Here is a 13,597-nt window from a genome sequence, read left to right on the forward strand (position 1 = left end):
GTTAAACCGTTGATGTGTTTGTTAAATGTTTCTGATCTATTTTTATACAACTTTCAGAATTAATATTATTTTGAATTACGAATACTCTATATGAATATTATGAACTGTTGAATGATATCACTGCAAGACTATATAATTTAAATACTTTCGAATGTTTAATATTTGGAAATTCGATTGGCTTCAATACTAAAACGCTTTTTCTGTCTATACGGTGACTCTGAATTTATTTTATTTGCTAAATATAGATGGACTGGGTGAGATAAAATACATAAGAATAATTCACAGAAAGAGCCGGGATGTCGTTTCGTATAATCTATATAGCTGTAGATTTTGCAAAGAGCAGTCATCAAAGTAAGAGGAAGCTGACTAAGGATATAACAGTGATTTGCGAGTGACGAAACGACTTTCCTGTAGTCACAAGACTACTTCCCCTCTGTAATTCAGATTTTTCTTATGTACGCGAACTTCGACGGTAAAAAGGAGACGTGGCTTTCATACTCCTGTCTCTGCACTCTACTGTCTGTTATTCTGCTTCTTTCCCTCGATTACTAGAATGTCAGTTTCTTTTGTCACGTATAACCATACGAGAGAGGATCATAAGAGCTTAAAGAAATTTTATTCGAAACGACAATAGAACTAATTTACTTTTTATTTCCGAGTACCAGAAACGTGCGAAAGGAATCAACATGTTTCATGTTATAAAGCTATAGAAGTAATTTGTTATTTATTTCTAAGTTTGTTACTTTATTAGGGTCTAATTTTGTAGAATATTTTAAGAAGAGAAAGTGTTGTACATGGAATAGATATGTTCTAATGAAATATTTTTCAGCTAATCAGTTTCTCCAATGTCAAGTTAAATTTGAATTAATCACTATTCCGAATAGAAAAGCTATCGAACGTAAATCGAAGTACTTCCTTTGCTCTTGTTTGTGTTTGAATTTACATACATATATCTCAGGTCCCAAGCAAGACGTTTACATGCAAGATGCATTTGAAATGCATTGTGCGTTATTTGCATACATTCGCCCAGTAGATTCGTGTGAATATTTACCTTTCCTCGTGGATCGCTTCAGGGTTTCTAGTTGGAAGAATACGTACTTTTATATCACCTTTATCGGAAATCCGTGCCATGCGTTTCCTATCAGGTCGTACAAACTGTCGAAAAATCGCTCGTGTTCTATTTTTCGCAAACTGATGATTGATAAAAAATTTTTTTATTTTCATTTATTTATAGATATTACAATCTGTATTATCTTCGTTTTAAGGATACCTTGAACTGAAATTACAGACCAATCACGCTCTGAGAAACTACTTTTACCTATCTATTAATGAATTGAACGTTTATGTTCAACGTATTCAAAGACAAGCGTTACTTAAATAAATATTCATTAAACACGCTTATTTAAATAATAATTTATTCGCAGTTCTACGCTTCTAACATAACATTTCTTATTTTCCATATTATTTTATTCAATTCCATTTCGGTATAATGCAGCTTTTAATTTAGCTTTTGAGATAAATGCATGCATAATAGAACCCCTCTTATGCAAATATTATGATATTGGAACGTTCTGTAATAAAAATTCTTTCTGCTGCTTTCAAAAATTAAAAAGATCGTAAAAATAGTAAAAAATGTGAAGAGTTAGAAAAGAGCTACGATTACTGATATTAAAATATATTTTTATGGATAGCACCAAACGATCTTGGACATTAAAAAGGTTTTTTTTTATGTTAGACGAAACATTTAAAGCACGAAAAAACGTCCCTTCGCGTATCTGAGTGTGCTAAAAGCTTGCACATCTGAGCAGTTAAAAAGATATGGGGTTCATGAACTTTTAAGAGAATCGTTCTTTTGCATTATTGCTCCATTTCGACGGTACAAATGTAAGCTATTTTAGCTTACTTTAAGAAAGTATATAGCCTTCCTAAGAGGCTAAAAATATTATAATTTTGTAGGACGCTTGCAAACTGCTAATTATAAAGAATTAGACGTAGATGTTTACTACTAAATCTTTTAAATACATTTAATTTTTTGGAAATATTATTTAAGACAAGACACACTAGTTTGTGACAGGATTTCTAGTAATGAAATAATTCAAAAAAACACTTATTAATGTGAAAAAACTAATCTATCTTATATTTACATATAATTACTGCATAGAACTGGTAAGGTTGCATTTGGAAAAAATGCAGATCTCTATGATTACAGTAAGGAGTACCACATGATTTCACAAGTACTTTCGAATGTAGCGTATTATTGGCTAAAGTAGTCATACAACTAGGAATTGAATCGACGTGTCTCTTTATACACTGAAAATTACTATGTCAACATATGTCTTGAGTGCAACCTTACCAGCTGCGCGCAGTACTTTTAACATATTCACTGCCATGATCATCGGCAACTGACAAGTTTCCAGATTTTTAAATATGTAGATAATACCTAGTTCTATTGTCCTTACAACTGTATACTCTTCTCAGTTCCAAAGTTTGCAGTATTACCAAAAACAGGTACTAAATATTAAATTACATTAAAATTTACACGAACAGTCGTTTTTATTAAAAACTGGAGCTCATATGTTTCGATCCTTACACCGAGCCCTTCGATCACACATCGCAACGAAATCCAATCAGAAGTAATAGCTAAGCACATAAAGCCTTAAACTGAGCCAAAGATGACGACGATTAAAGGTTAAGTCGCCGATCTTTTGGCGGTAGCCAATTAAAACGATGTAGAGGATTAAAGAAAAATTGGATGCAAATGCATGTAAATGCGCGCCAGTGAAACGGGTGGAAACGCCAGTGAGGGAAGTTTAAATTGGCGTGAAACGCCACTAGTCAGGCTGAACATATAGCAAAGTTTTTACGTTACGCGGCTGATACCGACCTCGATGTGTGTTTCGGCGGAATTGTTCAGTTCGAGTCTAGAGACCTTTGTGGAACGATGCTCGCGAAACGGGTCACAGCGTTCTCACGTGAGATTTCGCCTCTCTTTGAAAAGAGCAAGATAGGGTGGAACAGGCGGTGGGGCGGGGGCGCGGTCGAAAGCACGATAGGTTCCTTTTTACATGAGGTCTTTTGTACATGGGCGTTATCGGGGGAGATTGAATTGATCCTTACGAATCGAGAAAGTGGCGCATCTCGCCAATGCAACGGTGGAATAAAATGGAACCGGATAACCCATGAGAGTCCCGAAGAAAAGAAACAACAGGTATTTTTCTGGCGTCGCGCTAACCAGGAGCGTGGTGTCTTTTTTTTTTCCTCTACCTCTGAGGGAACTCTCTGGGGGGTTTGAAGATATACGGAGAAACGTGCGCAAGTTCGTGGAAAATTACTTCGCCAGGAGCCGAATTCGAAAAAATTCGGTCTTAGATGGCTTGTTCGTTTTTCAAGTTTTGTAGGTTATCAGAAGTTATTGTGTACAACTTTTAACCGATTCTGGTACTTATCGGACGTGGAACTTTGATTGAATGGTTCGATGTAAAATTGAAATTGGATTAAGGTGGAGAGGAAAAGTTGAAATTGTAAAAAATCTCACACTGTTTTTCTGTGATTGAAGACTATAGTCTGTTCATTTATAACATGTACAGAAGTAATAGACAGTGTAATGGCAAGTAAGATACGTTTGCCTGTTTTTGTTCGTTCTGTGCTCGTACCGCGATGTAGCTAGAATTTTGCAATTTAAATGCTAAATGAAACGTTTTAACGTAAAAACGTGGCAAGAGTAAAATTCTAACTTTTGGAAAGTTTCATGAGATAAAATGATATCTTCTTCTAAAAATTACATTAAGGTTCATTTCGTTTCTAAAATCTAATATCAATATTGACCGAGTTCTGTTCTAGCTATTAAAGAGTTAGTAAACTACTGAAATATCTTTTTGAACATAACATTCTACATAAAACTGATCCAAACAATTTCATACATATGATAATTATATTTAAATATATTCTATAGTATATGTTTGACATTCGTGGATATGAATCGTTTTAATAAGATTCTGGCAATTGAAATAATTAACTGTATCTTTCAATGAATTCGGTAAAATTGTGAACATTAGAAAAGTGATATCTGCCGCTGAAATCGCATAACACATGAATAATTGTTATTAAGTTTTAAAGAGTTAAAATCACCAAGTGAACCATAGGGTATTAACAAGTTTTTCGTGACGAAAATGCAAGCGACGACATGAATAATTACAGGTAATTTCAATTACATGAAAATTAAATTAAAATCTGCCTGAATTGTCGATATAATGACTTGAGTACACAAATATATCGTATTATGATAATTATACGTATAATACAATATGAAAAAAAAAATTTCAACAGTTTATAAACATGTTGAATTAATTACCTCGTAATAAAATTTAACCTCGTGTTGAGGGAGGGCAAAAGCACGAAACCTGAAATTTATATCCCAAATATTGTTCTGCAAACATAATATTACAAGTCTATTTCCTCTCTTTTCTATTATTCATAAGAGATATTCAAATTTTCTGCTGTTCATGGACCAAACATTTAAGATGCGCTATTTTCACACTGTTTATTTACAAAGCACTAAACAACCCTCGTAAGGCCTTGGTTATATTTAAACCTCCCACTGACCACGCAATTTTTCTAAAAACCCATGCAAAACTCAATCATATATTCCAATATCGAACACCCGCGAATCCATGAATTTTCATTAAAATATGCGGATCACTCATTTGAAAGTTGATTCTTGAAAGTGCATAAATATTCATACAACGTGTACCAAACTTACCCTCCTGTCCTCCCCCAAAAGTCTCAGAGCCTCTGTAATCTTTAGAGTGCGAAGGGGTGGTCGCGAATGGTGCATCGTAATTTATCATAATGACGACAATTCAGAGGACAGTAGTGGCTGCCCGTTTTGCTCTTTGACAGGGCATTGTGTCCTGTTGACAAATGAATTCGCATTCGCCAGCAGTATGGTTCCATCGACAAAGACTCTTATCTCCCTTCGTCGTGGAACTTAAATTGCCTATCTGTCGAGGGTATTTGCCGCAACTTGCTCGTCTTTGTTCGCCTTTGTTCACAGGATTCTTCTTCGTTTCCTCTCTAACTAGCACATCCAGTGACACCCAATCAAAGCAGCCTATTTTTTTGTCACCAGACAGAACGTATGTACCTAGAGGTTGTCATGTGATGGATCAAATTGCTAAGGCAGTTTTCCTCTTTTCACGTAGAGTCATTGAATAGAGGATCTGTTATATTATTCGAACACTGAGGGCGTATTGAGGCAAGAAGAATAGACGTGATATCGGTATCCTATGAAAAAAAACCTTTGGGTATGTTTGCCTTTTTTGATAGAGGAATGTTTTCACTTCAGGCTAGAATTGCAAAAGGTAGGTCTACACTACCTGCATGACATGTAACCAAGTTAAAACATTTTTTAGGAAACAGATAACAGGGGTGTTATACGTATGTTTCTTTTTTATTTCCTAAAACGTTATATAACTTTGTTATATAACATGTAGTGTGGACTCACTTAAATAGACGGTGAAATTGAAAAAGGTTATGGTTGATGGCGAGGATATGTGTGCAATGTTAATTATTAATGTTAATACAGGTAAAACTTTAGTATTCATAGATTTGAAATTGATTGCATATTGCTTTTCATGGAGGACTCGTCAGGGGTAAACGTATTAATCAGAATTGTTTGATATTCTTCATTATAAATTCGTAGACAGTTACGTTACGTATTAGAATTTCCACAAAATCAACTTTATACATGTTTTAATAGTTTAATATTTCAAGTACAACGTTTAAACGAAAATACTGAAATTCAACCAATGTACGAAATCAGAGGCTCCTAAATTCCACTTAATTACATTGTATTTTTTTAACTGCTTTCATTACTTTTCTGAGAATCAGTAAATAATTGAACGTGTATTATCCTTCTAGCTGCAACAATAGACATATAGAATATTTATTACTACTTGTTAAATTGTCAGCAATTTGTTAAGGTCCATAGACAATTCCTAAGGCAGAATACAGCGTGGTCTTGACAGGGTAATTGCGAAGCAGGCTTTAGCGTCGGACAGGACAATTGTCTTAGATTTCGTAAGGATAGCTTCACTTACAAGCTTCACGTTGGGATTTACCCTTAACTCAATCTTGATGCTGGGATTCACGAGGCTTAACTTATACGGTCTGGCTAATGTTCAAAGTAATTTAGTTCCATTCAACAGAACGGAGAACAATAGATCCTGGAGTTCTGGTTGGTACATTCTTCGGTAGATCAACGTCTCGAGTTACTGCACGAAAATTAAGTGGAAAATTAGGTGGCAATTTGAGGGATTGCTTCAACTACTATTACTTAATCTGCAGCAAAATTAATTAATAATCGTTTTAACCGTGATTTATGGTAAGCGTAAATTTCAGAGCAAAGTGTTTCGGAGTAACAGCTGCGATCATGTTACATAAATCGTTTTCAATGAAATTTATATTTCTATTTGATTTGTACCGTATATCAGACAATTCTAATGAGATTTATAATAAAGTAATATTCTGGAAGGACACGTATTTATGCTTCACATAGATACTTTTCTCCCCCAGGCGCAGCCAGTGCAAGCTAAGCGCCGTGTAGGTTCCTGTCGAAGACAGGAACTGATTATTCCAATATACCGCTTGTACCCCTGGAAATAGAAAGGAACTGAAATAAGCATGAATTTTCATAATGCTACGTCAACCACGAATTCTTAATATTAAGGTACGAGAGCAGTGAGACGAATATTTTCATTGAAAAATTGTAATCTTTTTCAAATTATTCTCGTTATTACTATTATTTATTAAAGTAACAAAGTAATACGTGTTTAGAATTATTTTACTCTTTAAAATTATTTATATATTTAACCATACAACTTTTTTTTTTACTTTATCTGGAACGTAAGGATCTTCTAGCTGCTACATGCTTTATGATAAATGGTTTTCCTATAAAAGAAAAACGAGACGGTTTTAACCGATCTGGATTTATGTATCAGCCATGTTAAAAATATCATGCCGCAGTAAAAATTGCTGCGCACCCTTTACCAGAAAAATTAAAAACCGACAGATAAGAAAAATGGGTACAAAGCGATCTAACCTTGGCACATGCCCAGCTGTTGGTACGTCTACCTCTATTCATAATCCACTCAAGTACAGAACTTTTCAGGCCGGTCGTCTGTTTCCGAAAGTCCTTTATCTATTATTAATAACAATGCGTTAAGTCTCTTTGGTACAAAACGCTGGATTACTTTGTGACGAGATTCACTGTTTAGTTGTTGGTAATCTATATGCAAATTTAAAAAGTACGCGCTTCAGAGAGGAAATTTAACGATGAATTTTCAACGCTTGAAATCCACGCTACTTGTGGGATGTAGAAACAATTTTTACTACGTTCTACTACTACGCTCTCTGAAGAGGCCGGTTCCATTCAGTTTAGAAAAATAGTTACTCGAAAAATATATTTTATTAGATAATTATTTATAAAAATAGAATTAATTTTATATTAAACTTTCTCGAACTTGTTTTGACCAAATTAGAATTCAAAATAGTGATATACTTTGTTTGGTCTTGTCTAAATCTAGGAAAACTTTGTAGTTGATTTTTTAATTAATTACTTATATTTTTTCCTGTTTAATCTTTATGAGTTTTATTGCATAGATATATATCTACTGCATTTTTTCCCTACTATTCTGATCTCGCTGTACACATCTCCATCTAGTATGAGATAAAAGGGTATTAATTAATCTCAAAAATCTACACACAAATTAGAATATTTTAACCAGGAATATAACATTTGAATTTATTTATAAGATACCTTAATTTTAAAGAAGTGTACAATGTCATAAAGTCCTCAAAGTTTATTGTACTGTTTCCTATGCATACTAATTGCGTGTACTTCTCAAAGGTCCAATGAGAAACCCTATTATAAATAAGAGTTACAAACTGTGAACGTTATTTTTTACAAATAAGACAAAGTACCTGAGTTGAAAGTATCAATACCTTTTTCTCTTCTCTATGAAAGCACGCGCCTCAGTCACGTAGCAATATCTCGCTCTACTTTCAAGACTTATGTACATAAGTCAGGAAAAAGCTGAAAAAAGTTGCCGATACAAATCTATGCCTTCAGCATTAAAAGATTTAATCTGGAGTAAACATAACGATGAAAGACTACAAACGAGAACGTATTGCCCCACACATTTTGAAATAATCGACGAATCGACACGATTCTTCGCTACTTTGTTTACTTCAATGAGTGCATAGAAAATACTGTTTACTAGACAATTCTCATTCACTGGGTTACTTTTTTCGTCGGTGCAAAGCAGGCTGATCGAAGCACCAGCAATAAGGTGTGACACAAACGTTCATACAAACGCTAATGGTGGTGACAGCCGGAAGTCCGAAATATTACAGTCACGTCTCCCGCGAAAGGGAAATCACGATCGTCAGCACTTGAACAAGGTGGGTTCACAAGTCGAACTTGCTGGCTGGAAAAATGCCAATCGGTTTGACCTACATTCGTTCGAAATGACAGTGGACTGAGCGGTACTAGTTAGAAGCTCTGATTTCCTCGAGAATGTTAAAAGTTTCCAGGAGCATTCTTACAATTCGGCGTTCCTTTGTCACGTTGATCTTGTAGTATGCGAATCGAACGCGGGGGTAACTTTTGGTTCTTTGTTTCCTAGCTTAGCGTCGACTTCAAATTGAAGAAAGACACGCGGCGCTGGTGTATAAAACAGTAAGAAAACTGTGAAAATGGGACACGTGTATAATACTGTTTTATTTCAGCCTTTGTTCGCCGCTGAAATAGGTCAGCTGAATTTATTATATTTTTTTCCTCGCTGTCATTTGTAAACCGCGATCTTAATCTGACTTCGCAGTTGCATCGTTCAATAAGCTTGTTCTGATGCAACGTGGATAACAATTGGAGTATTATGTTGGATTGAATTAATAAGGATGTTTCTCTCGAGATGTTTACGCCAAGAAAATGCAATTATGATTCTGTACCCGTGACGATTTATGTGCTTCTTTCTCTTCCTTAGAGAAACTATTTAATGTATAGGAGTGTCTAAAATGGAGATATTTAGAGAAGTATCAGAAATAAGAGAAAATAGAAGAACAGCTTTATGTACACATGTGTCTCGTAAATTTTCACTTCTTTTTAGATGAATTGTATTTTATATTACCTAAAATACAGAAGCAAATAAAATAATATGTATACTAAGTTTCAGAACTATAGTTAAATACATGTTTGAATAATAGATGTCTGAAGAAGGAACAAAAAAGAGTTTACGTAAAGATAAATCGCTAAAATAGTCAATAGACATTCACAGCTATTTGTTTAAATTACTTTTACTGGCCATTGAAGTTTTTCTTTTCGTAACATGTTACACGTACATTGATTAACTTTTAGTACATATACAATTTTGTAAATAAGCTTAATTATTAAAATCTATATTTGGTAGTTCCAAATTGAAACTTCAAAGTAGTTACCTAAAAAGGGGAGTACAGAATGCTCGCTGATACAATAATGTTTTAACTAAGTACAGTAATTACTCACACAAATAGAAATAATTGAATGAAGTGTACCAAATTTTGGAATTCCGATGTGCTAGGCTCCCACTGTTAAGAGTGTAACAGTTACTGTAATTGATTCGTTAAAAATATTCGGTTCAGTGAGAACAAAATGGCTGCCTCCATCCAATGAATCGCCACCAGGCGAAGGACTGATCCTTCAAGGGTGATATACGTCTGTTCTCGTACGTTTTTTGCATATGATCTTTCGAGTAAGAGTCGTGCAATCAAATGCAGAAAATTGTGAAGTAATAAAAAAGCATAGTACTAGAGAGCTATAAATGAAGAGTCTAATTTCTACATTCATTAAGTTTACGACTACCATTGCAGAAGACGGTATGCAAATGTAACTTTGGAACGTCGGACAGATGCATCTGGCTTTAATTAGTGATCTAATTTTTTACCTGACACTTTGAAATTTACGCAATTTTTTGACACTACAAAACATGAGTTTACTATGAAACGTTTCATTCAGATATGTAATCAAAGGAATGATAAATATTTCAATAATTAATTTCGTACAAAAAAAAACTTCTTATGTAAAATTTAGCTAATATATGGCAAACATTTTCAGAAGAAAAAATAAACTTCTGAAAAAGTTAAGAAATGTATAAAAAGTATTACAAAAAATATCTTTCATGAAGATATTTAAGCTACTCGAATTATTCTTAAGTAAAAAATCCCAAGGGAATATTTTAGTAATAAAAGCTAGCAATTCTAAATATGAACTATATTACGCCTGCAAGTGCAATTACACTTTGAATTAATTTGCAATATCAAAAATGAAAGAACTGACAAAAAATACAGGAATAGGTATAATGAAAGTGGATGGTATTATAATAACAAACTCATATAAACATGCAAAAAGTCAGAAAATAGACGAATAAAAATGAAAATTATAATGGACCCTAGTGGCTCATATGTGGTATATTTAAAATATTTTCCACTTGCATGTACTGTTATGTTATTCTACACGGAAGGTAAAAAAAATGAGGTCACTTTTCAACATGCGAATTACAAATAGTAATATTTTGTAACGAAAAATTTGCATCCAAGAAACTGAGGAGGCTAACAGACAATGAGTTCATTTTCAAAGGCTGACCGAAATTTATGAGAAATACGTGGAAGTCATATTTGATCGATGTGGATTTTGATGCTCGTACAACTGTGAATTCGTTAAAGCATGAATATAAATGAACATATTTACGAATCGCGAGGAAATTTCACGGTATGCGCAATGTCACACGCAATCCTCGTCAAACTGTCCGAATTCAATGAAACAGAAAAAAAGCCTCGTTCAGCACTCTGGAAACACTGAATTGTGTCACTGACTACAAATTCTTTCGTGTTATCCGTCTCTCCATCGATTCTTCCTAATCATTTTTCCAATTAAAAATACGTTTCGTTATTTTTATCGTTAGTTTACTACATTCAAAAATGTTTTTTCAGCATAATCTGTTATGGGAATATTTTTTAAATTTTATTTTTATAGAAATAATGATAAATAATATTTAAAAAATATTCTGTGGAAAGTCTTTGCATAGTTAATTAGATGCATACTGAGTGCAGATGTTTTTCTTGTTTTCAAGGAAAATATGCCGAATTTTTACGAATTTTATTTCGTCATAATAAAATCGTATCTGTCCGATATCGCAGTCTATTAATACACGACGGCACACTGTACTAGGAGATTGGTTTTAGTCGAACAAATACTCGTGACCACGCAAATAGTAATTTTGCTGGGTCGACTATCTCCAGGTCGAATCAGACCATTCGTTCCGTAGCAGTCTTCGATTTAGTTCAATTGGACATCTAAAAGTACTTTACTTTCAATTTCTAATTCGGCTGTTGCTCTAGCGTAATGAATAACAAATATTAACATAATACTAGAAAAATACATGAGCAAATTATGCTTGCATCAAGGTAGTATGCATTTGTCATATTCATCAAGTGAAAAAACATTTGCCATCATAATTTCAATGGCGTTTCAATTATGAAGACTCGATGTCACAAGATTCAGTTTAATTTACGAGGAAATTGATAGAAACGAGAATGACGTTAACACGGACATGATATGTCCATTACGCAAGCACGTGAAATCTTATATGAAAAATTCATTCAAAATTCTTATATTCAATCAACAAACAGTGAAGTAGATTGATCAGTGGTTTTTGAAAGTATTCACCTGTCGCTCCCATCGTTTCAGTCAATGTCCTGTATCGTATCGTTATGTTGGCATCGTTTCTGTGGCGGGCCGCGAGCTAACGACGGATATAATTTGGTAATATCGCGCGAACAGCGATTTTGGCATGAGTAGGCTGCGGGTTACTATCCCGTGTAAGTAATGTATTATTCTACCTGTTGCCCGATAGCTTCGTAGCCTATGCTGCAGGGAAAATGGTTTGATCTCGCTAAAGCTTGTGCAATCTTGCCACGACAGCGACAGTTCCATTATTTACACTCTGCCCTTTCGGCACATCGTTCACCCCCTTACTCGCTGAGGGATCTCTCCCTCAGGAGTATGACTTTAGCTATTATGCAGAGACTCTACATCGTGTAATGCGAGCCGAGTTAAGTTTAGCGGTCCCCCTATCATTGATCATCCGTTCTTACATTAGCAAATATGTATACACGGGATTGCTGTGTTTATAAGGAGTGTGGTTACTGATATTAAGTTATGAGGAGCGTAAATATTGGTAATGCGATCTTTATTCAGATAAAGCGTTTAGAAAAACGGTTCAGGCGATAAAATTGTAAAATATCAGGATTTAATTTAATTGAAAACCAAGAGAGGAGGAACAGAGGATTGGCAGGATTATTGGTACACTATAATTGTCAGGAATTTTAAGCAAAGCTGTACAAAAGATTGTTATTTTCTTTTTTATGGTTGTATAAAGTAGCGTAATAATAGTTGACAGTATTACGAGCTTATCCAGATGTCGTGCAGTCAGTATATTAATGTAGTCATGTAGTAATGCAAATCATAATGTTCAGGACATATAACTTAGAACCTAGCTTAATTATTAGGTGAAAATAAGTTGTTAAATTGTTATCATCATGCTTTTTAAGTGTTGCTTAATGTTAGTATTTACTTTCAATACACGTATGGGCTCTACATTTACACGAATTGGTAAGAATGTGTCTAGAAAATTTATAATTGTTAAATTATTTTATTTCGTGTTTTAAAAAATACCTAAGTAGAATAAAAAGTTCATTGAATGAACAAAAAATAAAAGTTTAAAGGAAACAAATAATGTACTTATTACACTTTACATATAATTTTAAATACTTATAATTAAGTGTACTTTTGTCAAGTAATATGCACTACTTGATTGCAAAAATTATATGCACGAATTTGCTTCATAAAAATAGATACAATTATGGTATGCTATCTTTTGCTTTAGTTTCTAACACAGTTTATAGACGTACAGGTATCTAACGATAAACATAAACGAATAGTAAGTGCATAAAGTGTGTAACTGCATAATATTGATTTTCCAATATTCTGTGAAAAGATAGATAGTTGGCAGTTTGAAGAAAACCTTGTTGAAAACAACGAGGAATCTCGCTTCGTCATCCAACATTGGCTGGGGATAGGAAGGTATAGGGACATCCACGAAGGAACCCGTGCAAAGGGAAATGGCGGTGGTTTCTGCGGTTAGACGCCTTTGCATAGCATATTTATCAAGCCCTGTGGACAGTGGCGTGTGTAGGAATTTCTTGCAACATTAACTCATCTCGTACGACTATTCATCATACAGAGTGCCTGTTCATGCAGTTTTACCTTTCGCGACTGGAATTTTTAGGTTCACGCTGTCCACGCTTTTTTCGGACGTTTAAATCTCTTAAACGAGACGCGTCCATTGCAGAAGTTTCGATCAATTAAAGCGATAGTACTGCAACGAGCAATGGACAATATGTACATGCACATAGGTAAAAAATCATTAGTTTAACATTTAAGTGCATCTTGTACTGGTTAACGTCTTCATAGAAATGTCTTTAAAACTCAATTATTTGAAGAAGG

Source organism: Calliopsis andreniformis, chromosome 12 (assembly GCF_051401765.1).
Source record: "Calliopsis andreniformis isolate RMS-2024a chromosome 12, iyCalAndr_principal, whole genome shotgun sequence".
In the NCBI taxonomy this organism is placed as follows: domain Eukaryota; kingdom Metazoa; phylum Arthropoda; class Insecta; order Hymenoptera; family Andrenidae; genus Calliopsis; species Calliopsis andreniformis.